The 15803-nt window shown below is 47.7% G+C and overlaps 1 long non-coding RNA gene across 1 annotated transcript in view; it reads left to right on the plus strand.

The window, feature by feature from the left end:
- Positions 1-1054: 1054 nt before the first annotated feature.
- Positions 1055-15803, plus strand: part of LOC134966119 (uncharacterized) — a 40981-nt gene continuing 26232 nt past the window's right edge. The window contains exons 1-3 of the long non-coding RNA XR_010188589.1: positions 1055-1221; positions 4300-4434; positions 4745-4789. This is a non-coding gene — a long non-coding RNA (uncharacterized LOC134966119). The remainder of the gene's footprint in view (positions 1222-4299; positions 4435-4744; positions 4790-15803) is intronic.

Genomic DNA, 15803 nt, shown 5'->3' on the forward strand with positions numbered 1-15803 from the left:
TTATTTTACACAAGAGGCTGCATCTCACACCTTCACTGCTGCAACCTCCTCCTCTCTGGCAATCACCTTCAGAAATAAAGTACCAACTAGGCAGCTCCTGACTGTTTTTCAAACACAGCCTGTAACATGGCAGCTAGGAGCTGATTGGCTGGTACTTTACCTCTCTCCAAGCTTTACTAAATAGACCCCTTAAACAGGGCTTGGGGCCGCATTACTGGCGGTCGGGATCCCAGCGGTCAGCATCCCAACACCGGGATCCCGGCCGCAGAATGCCGGCTGTGGGGGCGAGTGCAACAAAGACCCTTGCAGGCTGGCTGTGCTCGCCACAAGTTCTATTCCCACTCTATGGGTGTCATGGACACATGCCGACTGTCAGGATTTTCAGGGTTTGGGATATAGTGGTCGGTATTGTGACCGGCGGTCTCCTAACCGCCGGTCACATAACTACATCCCCTTAGACAGTTAGGTCAAGATATGCCCTGATCCAGGTCTGCCTAAAACACACCACGTTTGGGTGAAATGCTGCCTGATTTTAGGTAAGTCCCGACATTCTGAGGACTGTCAACCCAAATCAAGACAACTGGGAATTATGCTCAAACTTCTTTGTAAATATCTGCCTCTGACTTTCACTGCACTTGTTTCTCTGCCTACTAAACTTCTCATCTACAACTACCATATATGGACATCTGGGACGTGCAGTCAGGGGAGGCAGTGCCTCCCCTGTCATTAATGATTACTATTATGCTAAGAAGATACTTATGACACATGTCCTGTGTCATAAGTATCTGCTTTAGTCTTTATATTGTTTTAATAATTTTTTAATATTTTTTTTCATTATAAAAACTGTTTTAAATGTGTAGCGGAGGCACCACTCTCGGTGCCTCCCGCTGTCTATGTTAAAGGTCCGGACGTGGGGGGCGGAGCCAAAAATTGGGCAGCGAAAGCCCATTAAAGAAAACAGCAAAAGCGGCACTTAACAGAAGTGCCTCTGTGACAGGGGGTGTGCTTTCAGCCCGTATGAAAGCACGCCCCTGTCACTAACAGTGATGTGATTGGGCAGATTCAGGGGGGGGGGGGCGGGGAGACACCCTCCGCCCACTACCCTCTGCCCTTCCTGTCCCCCAGTAACGCAGTCCAGGCAGAGGGGAAGGAGGGGCCGTGATCCACACACCTCTGTCGGCTCCTCCGGCTTCCTGACACGCTGTGGTGCACTCACTTCAGGTTTGCTGAACATATTGATTGCTGGGGGGAGGGGGTCGGGGGGGGGGCGGCGGTTCGCTGTTGGCCGGGATTTACGGGGGGCGGGGGGTTGCGGCGGTGCTGGCCGGGATTGGCGGGGGGGGGTTGCGGCGGCTGCTGGCCGGGATTTACGGGGGGCCTAATAAATAAATCCTAATTAAGGCAGCGGCAATGTTTTACTGCATTAGTGTGAGGGGCTAGTAGCAATACCTCTTGATGGCTACCAGGGTGCAAATGCTGCCCAGCCTGCTGGGGAGGGGGAAGGGGGTGGGGTTGGACTGCTGGCTGGGATTTGGGAGGGGGGGGGGGTGCACTTTGTAATGGGCTGAGCTCACCCATGCTGCATTCAAGGGACCCAAGGCTCACGGCTGTACTGCATATGTAGTATGCTGTACTGCCGGCAGGGGATGCGGTCAAGATCCCGGTCGAATTATCGACACTGGGATCCCGACCAGCACAATCCCGACATATTCTCCCTCTGTGGGTGTCCACGACACCCATAGAGGGAGAATAAATTACTGTGCCGAGCGTAGCGAGCCCGCAAAGGGGCTGCGGTGCACTCGCCCCCATGTCAGGATTGTGCCGGTCGGGATCCCAGTGTCGGTATTCCGACTGCCGGGATCCCATCCGGCGGGATCTCGTACTGATCCCGCCGGCAGAATGGGCTCTCCCTAGTATCACCCTCTCCATGTCACCCTCTACTGTCACCCACTGCTGTCACTCTCTCCCTGGCATCACCCTCTACTGTCACCCACTGCTGTCACTCTCTGCCCTGGCATCACCCTCTTCCTGTCATCTACTGCTGTCACCATCTCCCTGGCATTACCCTCTCTCTGTCACCCACATCTGGCACCGACTGCTGTCACCTTCCCTGTCACCAGCCCCCTGGCATCATCCTCACCCTGCCGTCACCTTCTCCCTGTCACTTTCTTCCTGTCACCAGCTCCCTGTCACTCTCTTCCTGTCACCAGCTCCCTGTCACTTCCTGTCACCCTCTTTCTGTCACCTTCTCCCTGTCACCCTTTTCCTGTCACCAGCTACCTGGCATCACACTCACCCTGGCGTCACTCACTTCTGTCACTTTCTCCCTGTCACCTTCTTCCTGTCACCAGCTCCCTGGCATCACCCTCACCCTGGCGTCACACACTGCTGTCACCTTCTCCCTGTCACCCTTTTCCTGTCACCAGCTACCTGGCATCACACTCACCCTGGCGTCGCCCACTGCTGTCACCTTCTCCCTGTCACCCTCTTCCTGTCACCAACTCCCTGGCTTCACCCTCTGCTATCACCCACTCACTGGCGTCACCCTCTCGCTATCACCCTCTCCATGGCATCACCCACTGCCTCTCCCTGGCATTTCTCAGTCACCCTCTCCCTGATGTCACCCACTGCTGTCATCCTCTCCCTGGTGTCACCCTCTCCCTTTCACCCACTGCCTTTCTCCATCACCCTTTACCTGTCACCCTCTCCCTGTCACCCACTACATCTCACCTGCATCACTGTCGCCCCATCACCATCTCTATCCTGTCACCCTCTGCCTTTCCAAGGTATTACCCTCTCCTCATCATACGACCATACCCCTTGTTGTAAGTCCTCACCCTCATTGCGAGACCACACTAACTTTTCTGGGAGCACGTGTACCTTCGGTACAGGCATCGACTCGGGGGCAATAGCGGGCATTGGCGGGACATGGTGGACATGATGGCTACAGTGCCTCACCAGCCACTGACCTCACCGCACGCCACTGATGGACATGGCCGTAGAGAGCTGTGCCGGGCTCAGAGACTTTGAGTCATTCATTTTCTCCTTGTGCTTCAGTGCTGCCCTTCACTAATGAGAGTAGAAATTCCCTCTTTACCTCAGTTTTCATATCTACATTCATTGTGCCTACCTTGTATGTTCCGATTTTACTGTGTGCATGTTCTGTTTTTCCCACTGGTACCCACTGGCATTTCTATAATGGGTGCAATGTGTGTGGTGCACACGGCCCCTGGGTCCGGGGGGGTCCACACCGCACACATTGCAATACTTACCTTACCGGAGACCAGCGTCGGGAGCAGCGTCGGGAGCAGCGTCTGCGGCGTAAATCACCGTTAAAATGGCCGCCACGCATGCGCGGTAGCCAAATTGGTCTCCGGATCATGGTGGGTGCCTTGTTTCCGGAGACCTGCGCAAGCGCAGTAGACTCCGGCACAATGCCAGAGTCTACAGCGCCATTCAGAGGAGGGCGCCCCTGCTGGTACACTTCAAAGGATGCTAAATCTTGAATACTGTATGCCACAATCTAGTTATGTAGAGTCACGTAACCTTCATAGTACTAGGGCTTTCTATGTAGACACAGTAAATTTATCCCTTGGTTATAATTCCTAGTAATAGTGACCATAAAGCAACACAAAGGGGGAGATTTATCAAGTCTTGGAGAGACTTAAAATGGAATAATTGCCCAAATCAACCAATCTGCTTAAATTCTATTTATTATTATTATTATTATTATCCTTTATTTATATGGCGCTACAAGGGTTCCGCAGCGCCCAATTACAGAGTACATATGCACATAATCAAAACAGGAAAACAGTGACTTACAGTTGAAGACAATATAGGACATAGTTACAGGGTAACTAAGCATAACTACACCAGTAGACGACACTGAGATAAGTATCAAGGTGGCCAAAAACTGCGGGATCTGGACAGTTGAGGATTATTAAAGTAAGAAAAGGATAAGCAGCGCCATATGCAGCCCCAGCCCCCAGGTAATGGTGATGGAGCCTTGTGGTGACCCTACAACTGGGAACATCAGTGTGGCGCATAGGTGACGCACACAGTCGGTTGAATTGGCCTAGTAGTGCCAGTATGAACAGTTCACATCAACTTTTTGCTGATATCCAGTTTAATATAATAAAGGGGGAGATGTACCAAACCGTTGAGAGAGATAAAGTGGAGAAAGATATAGTCCTAACCAGTCAGTTACTAACTGCCATTTTTTAGGCTGCGTTTGAAAAATAACAGTTATAAGCTGATTGATTGGTACTTTATCTCTTTCCACTTTATCTCTTCCCCAAGGTTTATTACATCTTGCCCAAAGTGTGGGAGAGCAGGGTGGCAGAGAAAGCCCACCTTATCACACAACCAAAGTCCCAACTGTAGACCAATTGCTCAGCAATAATGTCCATGGTTAATTCCATCTGCCATTCAGCGGTGAGTCTGCCTAATATTGTTTTTGTGTAGTATTAAAATATTACTTTTGTCTTTCTGGGGAAGAGGTCAGTGACGACTTGCTAGTCTTTTTGGATCTGGCCATAAAAGCAGTTAATTCAGGGTGATATTATAACATAAATTTATCTGCGGTGGATTCATCAATACGAATGAATGTCATAATGAAACTTTATAAAATGAAGGTGATTATTATACTTTAGTTTTCCAAACATGTACAAAATGAGCTCAGTTTTTTATTTGTACTGTATGTTGTCCATATTGTACCAATTTCTTTTGCTTTATCGCCCTCTAGTGGTGTTTGAAGATTGTTACTGTTGAAATTGGAATGCTTGTACAGGTATTGAGCATATTTTGCAATTTCTATTACGTCCCAACAAAATATAGTTGCATAAGATATTTTCTAGTATTTTAAAATATGTAGCTATGGTTTTGCTTTTAGATTGTGCTCACTTGTCTTTTCTTGTCAGTTATTGATACACTAGTTACCAGCCTGTCAAAATGACGGAACAGCATAACAGTAATGTCAGCGCCAGCGGCTGTGCGCACCGGAAGCAACACTTGAATTGCTCTGTTGGACGTCATCTAGGGGCTGCCTGCACACACAACATTTGAATTCCCCCATAGACGTGAGGAGCAGGGTTAGCCTTTTATTATATAGGATACTGTACCTGTCCCAATGAACTCATTCGGTAATGTTCTGTTGTTGAATCTCTTGGCCTTTTATTTGTACAGGCTCTGTATTAAAGACAATGAGCTATTTTTTTTATTTAATTTTAAAGTGCTGCATAATACTGTATGTGTGTTAAATATCAAATTGACTCATTACAAGCCGCCTGTGCGTTTTGCGCCGCCGGAGAAGAGGAGAGGAGCAGCGTCAGGGGAGGACCCAGAGGAGGAGGAGGGAGGGGGACTGGAGCCGCAGCAGGGCTATGTAATTGGTAGCGGTGCCGCTGCAGCAGTCCTTCTCCTTCCGCATTGGCTGGCCGGCGCTGCTGTGAATGCTGGGATGTGCTTCCCTCATCCCAGCATTCACAGCGGCGGCAGGCAGCCAATGCGGAAGCAGAGGGACAGCTGCAGCGGCGCCGCTACCAATTACATAGCGCTGCTGCGGCTCCAGTCCCCTCCCTCCTGCTCCTCCGGGTCCTCCCCTGACGCTGCTCCAGTCCCCGTCCCCCCTCACCCATGTATAAAGGGGACGCTGTCTGCAGTAATGTGTAAAAAGTAGAGATGAGCGGGTTCGGTTCCTCGGAATCCGAACCCGCCCGAACTTCAGTTTTTTTTACACGGGTCCGAGCGACTCGGATCTTCCCGCCTTGCTCGGTTAACCCGAGCGCGCCCGAACGTCATCATCACGCTGTCGGATACTCGCGAGGCTCGGATTCTATCGCGAGACTCGGATTCTATATAAGGAGCCGCGCGTCGCCGCCATTTTTCACACGTGCATTGAGATTCATAGGGAGAGGACGTGGCTGGCGTCCTCTCCGTTTATAGAGATTCGAGAAGAGAGTGAGACAGAGAGAGACACAGTAGTAATTTTGGGGACCATTAGGAGGAGTACTACTACTACTAGTACTTGCTGAAGTGATAGAGAGAGATAGTGTGACTGTATTATCTGACTTGTGGGGGAGACACTGACAGTGGGGAGCAGTTAGAGTCTGAGAGCAGGACTCAGGACTCAGGAGTACATATAACGTACAGTGCACACTTTTGCTGCCAGAGTGCCAGCCACACTGCCATTGTTTGTGACCACACTGACCACCAGTATAATATATATTGTGATTGTCTGCTTAGGACTCAGGAGTACTACTTGCAAGTTGCTGATAGTGTGACCAGTGACCTGACCACCAGTTTAATAATCACCACCAGTTTATGAGTTTAATATATATATATATATATATATATATATATATATATATATAATTGTATATAATATATATATAATATTGTATACCACCTAGCACCTACCCGTGTTTTTTTTTTTTCTTTCTTCTTTATACATACTACTATAGTAGCTTACTGTAGCAGTCTGCGGTGCTGCTGAGCTGACAGTGTCCAGCAGGTCCGTCATCAGTCATTACATAATAAATATATAATATATACCTGTCCGGCTGCAGTACTAGTGATATTATATATACATATATATTGATTTCATCTCATTATCATCCAGTCTATATTAGCAGCAGACACAGTACGTTAGTCCACGGCTGTAGCTACCTCTGTGTCGGCACTCGGCAGTCCATCCATAATTGTATACCACCTACCCGTGGTTGTTTTTTTTTTCTTTCTTCTTTATACATACTACTATAGTAGCTTACTGTAGCAGTCTGCGGTGCTGCTGAGCTGACAGTGTCCAGCAGGTCCGTCATCAGTCATTACATAATAAATATATAATATATACCTGTCCGGCTGCAGTACTAGTGATATTATATATACATATATATTGATTTCATCTCATTATCATCCAGTCTACATTAGCAGCAGACACAGTACGTTAGTCCACGGCTGTAGCTACCTCTGTGTCGGCACTCGGCAGTCCATCCATAATTGTATACCACCTACCCGTGGTTGTTGTTTTTTTCTTTCTTCTTTATACATACTACTATAGTAGCTTACTGTAGCAGTCTGCGGTGCTGCTGAGCTGACAGTGTCCAGCAGGTCCGTCATCAGTCATTACATAATAAATATATAATATATACCTGTCCGGCTGCAGTACTAGTGATATTATATATACATATATATTGATTTCATCTCATTATCATCCAGTCTATATTAGCAGCAGACACAGTACGTTAGTCCACGGCTGTAGCTACCTCTGTGTCGGCACTCGGCAGTCCATCCATAATTGTATACCACCTACCCGTGGTTGTTTTTTTTTTTTTTCTTCTTTATACATACTACTATAGTAGCTTACTGTAGCAGTCTGCGGTGCTGCTGAGCTAACAGTGTCCAGCAGGTCCGTCATCAGTCATTACATAATAAATATGTAATATATACCTGTCCGGCTGCAGTACTAGTGATATTATATATACATATATATTGATTTCATCTCATTATCATCCAGTCTATATTAGCAGCAGACACAGTACGTTAGTCCACGGCTGTAGCTACCTCTGTGTCGGCACTCGGCAGTCCATCCATAATTGTATACCACCTACCCGTGGTTGTTTTTTTTTTCTTTCTTCTTTATACATACTACTATAGTAGCTTACTGTAGCAGTCTGCGGTGCTGCTGAGCTGACAGTGTCCAGCAGGTCCGTCATCAGTCATTACATAATAAATATATAATATATACCTGTCCGGCTGCAGTACTAGTGATATTATATATACATATATATTGATTTCATCTCATTATCATCCAGTCTATATTAGCAGCAGACACAGTACGTTAGTCCACGGCTGTAGCTACCTCTGTGTCGGCACTCGGCAGTCCATCCATAATTGTATACCACCTACCCGTGGTTGTTGTTTTTTTCTTTCTTCTTTATACATACTACTATAGTAGCTTACTGTAGCAGTCTGCGGTGCTGCTGAGCTGACAGTGTCCAGCAGGTCCGTCATCAGTCATTACATAATAAATATATAATATATACCTGTCCGGCTGCAGTACTAGTGATATTATATATACATATATATTGATTTCATCTCATTATCATCCAGTCTATATTAGCAGCAGACACAGTACGTTAGTCCACGGCTGTAGCTACCTCTGTGTCGGCACTCGGCAGTCCATCCATAATTGTATACCACCTACCCGTGGTTGTTGTTTTTTTCTTTCTTCTTTATACATACTACTATAGTAGCTTACTGTAGCAGTCTGCGGTGCTGCTGAGCTGACAGTGTCCAGCAGGTCCGTCATCAGTCATTACATAATAAATATATAATATATACCTGTCCGGCTGCAGTACTAGTGATATTATATATACATATATATTGATTTCATCTCATTATCATCCAGTCTATATTAGCAGCAGACACAGTACGTTAGTCCACGGCTGTAGCTACCTCTGTGTCGGCACTCGGCAGTCCATCCATAATTGTATACCACCTACCCGTGGTTGTTGTTTTTTTCTTTCTTCTTTATACATACTACTATAGTAGCTTACTGTAGCAGTCTGCGGTGCTGCTGAGCTGACAGTGTCCAGCAGGTCCGTCATCAGTCATTACATAATAAATATATAATATATACCTGTCCGGCTGCAGTACTAGTGATATTATATATACATATATATTGATTTCATCTCATTATCATCCAGTCTATATTAGCAGCAGACACAGTACGTTAGTCCACGGCTGTAGCTACCTCTGTGTCGGCACTCGGCAGTCCATCCATAATTGTATACCACCTACCCGTGGTTGTTTTTTTTTTCTTTCTTCTTTATACATACTACTATAGTAGCTTACTGTAGCAGTCTGCGGTGCTGCTGAGCTGACAGTGTCCAGCAGGTCCGTCATCAGTCATTACATAATAAATATATAATATATACCTGTCCGGCTGCAGTACTAGTGATATTATATATACATATATATTGATTTCATCTCATTATCATCCAGTCTATATTAGCAGCAGACACAGTACGTTAGTCCACGGCTGTAGCTACCTCTGTGTCGGCACTCGGCAGTCCATCCATAATTGTATACCACCTACCCGTGGTTGTTTTTTTTTCTTCTTTATACATACTACTATAGTAGCTTACTGTAGCAGTCTGCGGTGCTGCTGAGCTGACAGTGTCCAGCAGGTCCGTCATCAGTCATTACATAATAAATATATAATATATACCTGTCCGGCTGCAGTACTAGTGATATTATATATACATATATATTGATTTCATCTCATTATCATCCAGTCTATATTAGCAGCAGACACAGTACGGTAGTCCACGGCTGTAGCTACCTCTGTGTCGGCACTCGGCAGTCCATCCATAAGTATACTAGTATCCATCCATCTCCATTGTTTACCTGAGGTGCCTTTTAGTTGTGCCTATTAAAATATGGAGAACAAAAATGTTGAGGTTCCAAAATTAGGGAAAGATCAAGATCCACTTCCACCTCGTGCTGAAGCTGCTGCCACTAGTCATGGCCGAGACGATGAAATGCCAGCAACGTCGTCTGCCAAGGCCGATGCCCAATGTCATAGTACAGAGCATGTAAAATCCAAAACACCAAATATCAGTAAAAAAAGGACTCCAAAACCTAAAATAAAATTGTCGGAGGAGAAGCGTAAACTTGCCAATATGCCATTTACCACACGGAGTGGCAAGGAACGGCTGAGGCCCTGGCCTATGTTCATGGCTAGTGGTTCAGCTTCACATGAGGATGGAAGCACTCAGCCTCTCGCTAGAAAAATGAAAAGACTCAAGCTGGCAAAAGCACCGCAAAGAACTGTGCGTTCTTCGAAATCCCAAATCCACAAGGAGAGTCCAATTGTGTCGGTTGCGATGCCTGACCTTCCCAACACTGGACGTGAAGAGCATGCGCCTTCCACCATTTGCACGCCCCCTGCAAGTGCTGGAAGGAGCACCCGCAGTCCAGTTCCTGATAGTCAGATTGAAGATGTCAGTGTTGAAGTACACCAGGATGAGGAGGATATGGGTGTTGCTGGCGCTGGGGAGGATATTGACCAGGAGGATTCTGATGGTGAGGTGGTTTGTTTAAGTCAGGCACCCGGGGAGACACCTGTTGTCCGTGGGAGGAATATGGCCATTGACAAGCCTGGTGAAAATACAAAAAAAATCAGCTCTTCAGTGTGGAAGTATTTCAACAGAAATGCGGACAACAGGTGTCAAGCCGTGTGTTGCCTTTGTCAAGCTGTAATAAGTAGGGGTAAGGACGTTAACCACCTCGGAACATCCTCCCTTATACGTCACCTGCAGTGCATTCATAATAAGTCAGTGACAAGTTCAAAAACTTTGGGTGACAGCGGAAGCAGTCCACTGACCAGTAAATCCCTTCCTCTTGTAACCAAGCTCACGCAAACCACCCCACCAACTCCCTCAGTGTCAATTTCCTCCTTACCCAGGAATGCCAATAGTCCTGCAGGCCATGTCACTGGCAATTCTGACGAGTCCTCTCCTGCCTGGGATTCCTCCGATGCATCCTTGAGTGTAATGCCTACTGCTGCTGGCGCTGCTGTTGTTGCTGCTGGGAGTCGATTGTCATCCCAGAGGGGAAGTCGTAAGCCCACTTGTACTACTTCCAGTAAGCAATTGACTGTCCAACAGTCCTTTGCGAGGAAGATGAAATATCACAGCAGTCATCCTGCTGCAAAGCGGATAACTGAGGCCTTGACAACTATGTTGGTGTTAGACGTGCGTCCGGTATCCGCCGTTAGTTCACAGGGAACTAGACAATTTCTTGAGGTAGTGTGCCCCCGTTACCAAATACCATCTAGGTTCCACTTCTCTAGGCAGGCGATACCGAGAATGTACACGGACGTCAGAAAAAGACTCACCAGTGTCCTAAAAAATGCAGTTGTACCCAATGTCCACTTAACCACGGACATGTGGACAAGTGGAGCAGGGCAGGGTCAGGACTATATGACTGTGACAGCCCACTGGGTAGATGTATGGACTCCCGCCGCAAGAACAGCAGCGGCGGCACCAGTAGCAGCATCTCGCAAACGCCAACTCTTTCCTAGGCAGGCTACGCTTTGTATCACCGCTTTCCAGAATACGCACACAGCTGAAAACCTCTTACGGCAACTGAGGAAGATCATCGCGGAATGGCTTACCCCAATTGGACTCTCCTGTGGATTTGTGGCATCGGACAACGCCAGCAATATTGTGTGTGCATTAAATATGGGCAAATTCCAGCACGTCCCATGTTTTGCACATACCTTGAATTTGGTGGTGCAGAATTTTTAAAGAAACGACAGGGGTGTGCAAGAGATGCTGTCGGTGGCCAGAAGAATTGCGGGACACTTTCGGCGTACAGGCACCACGTACAGAAGACTGGAGCACCACCAAAAACAACTGAACCTGCCCTGCCATCATCTGAAGCAAGAAGTGGTAACGAGGTGGAATTCAACCCTCTATATGCTTCAGAGGTTGGAGGAGCAGCAAAAGGCCATTCAAGCCTATACAATTCAGCACGATATAGGAGGTGGAATGCACCTGTCTCAAGCGCAGTGGAGAATGATTTCAACATTGTGCAAGGTTCTGATGCCCTTTGAACTTGCCACACGTGAAGTCAGTTCAGACACTGCCAGCCTGAGTCAGGTCATTCCCCTCATCAGGCTTTTGCAGAAGAAGCTGGAGACATTGAAGGAGGAGCTAACACAGAGCGATTCCGCTAGGCATGTGGGACTTGTGGATGGAGCCCTTAATTAGCTTAACAAGGATTCACGGGTGGTCAATCTGTTGAAATCAGAGCACTACATTTTGGCCACCATGCTCGATCCTAGATTTAAAGCCTACCTTGGATCTCTCTTTCCGGCAGACACAAGTCTGCTGGGGTTCAAAGACCTGCTGGTGAGAAAATTGTCAAGTCAAGCGGAACGCGACCTGTCAACATCTCCTCCTTCACATTCTCCCGCAACTGGGGGTGCGAGGAAAAGGCTCAGAATTCCGAGCCCACCCGCTGGCGGTGATGCAGGGCAGTCTGGAGCGACTGCTGATGCTGACATCTGGTCCGGACTGAAGGACCTGACAACGATTACGGACATGTCGTCTACTGTCACTGCATATGATTCTCTCACCATTGAAAGAATGGTGGAGGATTATATGAGTGACCGCATCCAAGTAGGCACGTCACACAGTCCGTACTTATACTGGCAGGAAAAAGAGGCAATTTGGAGGCCCTTGCACAAACTGGCTTTATTCTACCTAAGTTGCCCTCCCACAAGTGTGTACTCCGAAAGAGTGTTTAGTGCCGCCGCTCACCTTGTCAGCAATCGGCGTACGAGGTTACATCCAGAAAATGTGGAGAAGATGATGTTCATTAAAATGAATTATAATCAATTCCTCCGTGGAGACATTGACCAGCAGCAATTGCCTCCACAAAGTACACAGGGAGCTGAGATGGTGGATTCCAGTGGGGACGAATTGATAATCTGTGAGGAGGGGGATGTACACGGTGATATATCGGAGGATGATGATGAGGTGGACATCTTGCCTCTGTAGAGCCAGTTTGTGCAAGGAGAGATTAATTGCTTCTTTTTTGGTGGGGGTCCAAACCAACCCGTCATTTCAGTCACAGTCGTGTGGCAGACCCTGTCACTGAAATGATGGGTTGGTTAAAGTGTGCATGTCCTGTTTATACAACATAAGGGTGGGTGGGAGGGCCCAAGGACAATTCCATCTTGCACCTCTTTTTTCTTTAATTTTTCTTTGCGTTATGTGCTGTTTGGGGAGTATTTTCTGGAAGGGCCATCCTGCGTGACACTGCAGTGCCACTCCTAGATGGGCCCGGTGTTTGTGTCGGCCACTAGGGTCGCTTATCTTACTCACACAGCTACCTCATTGCGCCTCTTTTTTTCTTTGCGTCATGTGCTGTTTGGGGAGGGTTTTTTGGAAGGGACATCCTGCGTGACACTGCAGTGCCACTCCTAGATGGGCCCGGTGTTTGTGTCGGCCACTAGGGTCGCTTATCTTACTCACACAGCTACCTCATTGCGCCTCTTTTTTTCTTTGCGTCATGTGCTGTTTGGGGAGGGTTTTTTGGAAGGGACATCCTGCGTGACACTGCAGTGCCACTCCTAGATGGGCCCGGTGTTTGTGTCGGCCACTAGGGTCGCTTATCTTACTCACACAGCTACCTCATTGCGCCTCTTTTTTTCTTTGCGTCATGTGCTGTTTGGGGAGGGTTTTTTGGAAGGGACATCCTGCGTGACACTGCAGTGCCACTCCTAGATGGGCCCGGTGTTTGTGTCGGCCACTAGGGTCGCTTATCTTACTCACACAGCTACCTCATTGCGCCTCTTTTTTTCTTTGCGTCATGTGCTGTTTGGGGAGGGTTTTTTGAAAGGGACATCCTGCGTGACACTGCAGTGCCACTCCTAGATGGGCCCGGTGTTTGTGTCGGCCACTAGGGTCGCTTATCTTACTCACACAGCTACCTCATTGCGCCTCTTTTTTTCTTTGCGTCATGTGCTGTTTGGGGAGGGTTTTTTGGAAGGGACATCCTGCGTGACACTGCGGTGCCACTCCTAGATGGGCCCGGTGTTTGTGTCGGCCACTAGGGTCGCTTATCTTACTCACACAGCTACCTCATTGCGCCTCTTTTTTTCTTTGCGTCATGTGCTGTTTGGGGAGGGTTTTTTGGAAGGGACATCCTGCGTGACACTGCAGTGCCACTCCTAGATGGGCCCGGTGTTTGTGTCGGCCACTAGGGTCGCTTATCTTACTCACACAGCTACCTCATTGCGCCTCTTTTTTTCTTTGCGTCATGTGCTGTTTGGGGAGGGTTTTTTGGAAGGGACATCCTGCGTGACACTGCAGTGCCACTCCTAGATGGGCCAGGTTTTTGTGTCGGCCACTAGGGTCGCTTAGCTTAGTCATCCAGCGACCTCGGTGCAAATTTTAGGACTAAAAATAATATTGTGAGGTGTGAGGTATTCAGAATAGACTGAAAATGAGTGGAAATTATGGTTTTTGAGGTTAATAATACTTTGGGATCAAAATGACCCCCAAATTCTATGATTTAAGCTGTTTTTTAGTGTTTTTTGAAAAAAACACCCGAATCCAAAACACACCCGAATCCGACAAAAAAAATTCGGTGAGGTTTTGCCAAAACGCGGTCGAACCCAAAACACGGCCGCGGAACCGAACCCAAAACCAAAACACAAAACCCGAAAAATTTCAAGTGCACATCTCTAGTAAAAAGGGGGACGCTGTCTGCCGTAATGTGTAAAAAGGGGGACTGGCTGCCGTAATGTGTAAAAAGGGGGTCTGGCTGTCGTAATGTGTTAAAGGGGCTCTACCTGGTGTAGTGGCACTACTGTGTGGCGTAATTAGAATAATGGAGACTACTGTGCACCGTAGTATGAATTGGTATTATTTTGTGGCCACACCCCTTCTCCATGAAGCCACGTCCCTCATTTTTTGCACGCGCCTACGGCGCGCACTGCCCATATTTTTCCATGAGGGGGGTGCCATTGCCATTTCTTGCACACAGCGCTAAAATGCCTAGTTACGGCACTGTCCCGGACCACAATTTGCTACCTATTGTCCCACTCCCGTCATTTGCTACATAAAATATAAAAAATATAAGTCACAATGACAAAAAAAAGAATCACTTGGCCTCATCAGCCTGGTGTGCCGCCCCCCAGGAAGTGCCGCACGTGCTTAGTGGGAAATCCACTAGTGGGTGTGGTAGAAGTGCTTATTAATTAACCACTTGCCTGACATGGTCGCATCAGCCTGCAAGTGCTTTATCTGACCTGGTCGCACAGGATGCGACCAGTCAGATAGAGAGTGTTAGCAGCGGCAGGAAAGGAAAACATCCCTCCGCTGCTGCTGTCAGAGGGACCGGAAGGTCCCTCTGCCTTCCAGCACGCAGCCGCCAGTGTTGCCGTGCTGCTGATCATTGCTGATCGGTCAGTACAGCAGGATCCCTCACCCCCAGCAGCAACAGACAATGGCAGCCGCTGGTAAGTGTAAATCATTGCCCCCAAGCCACCCCTAAACGCCCCCTGTGTACCTGGCAGCTGTCCGTGCTCTAAAAGCTAAAGTCGCAATTTTTCCAATGTTCCGATGGTCGCGATGTTCCCGTTCGATGTTTCGATGTTTAAACGAACAGTTTTTAAAAAATCATTTTCTTTTTGTTTTAACTAAAATCATTTTGGATAGGGTTAAATTCATGTTCTTCACCTAATTCACTCATTCACTTGCTCCAATGTTCCACAGAGTGGGAGATTGTGGATTGCATTTGAAAACCCCCTTCTATAAATCCTGCATTTCTCACTGGGCTAGCTTTCCAGCTGCCTATCTGTGTGCACCAGCCACCTATGTGTGTGCTCCAGCTAGCTATGCATGTGTTCCAGCCATCTATCCATGTGCTCCAGCCACCTATGCATGTGCTCCGGCCAGCTCTGCATGTGTTCCAGCTGCCTATCTGTGCACCCCAGGTGCCTTTTGTGTGCTCCAGCCAGCTATGTATATGTTCCAGCCATTAATTTGTGTGCTCCAGCCGCCGAAGTGCGTATCCCAGCCACCTATGCATGTGTTCCAGCCGCCAATCTGTGCACCCTAGCTGTTCCAGCCAGCTATGCATTTTTCCAGCCATCTATTTGTTGCTCCAGCCACCTATCTGTGCATGTCCAGGCCACCTATGCACGTGTTCGAGCCATGTATCCATGCACTCCAGTGGCCTATCTGTGATCCCCTGCCGCCTTTTGCATGCTCCAACCAGCTATG

The sequence above is a fragment of the Pseudophryne corroboree genome, chromosome 10, assembly GCF_028390025.1.
Source record: "Pseudophryne corroboree isolate aPseCor3 chromosome 10, aPseCor3.hap2, whole genome shotgun sequence".
In the NCBI taxonomy this organism is placed as follows: Eukaryota; Metazoa; Chordata; class Amphibia; order Anura; family Myobatrachidae; genus Pseudophryne; species Pseudophryne corroboree.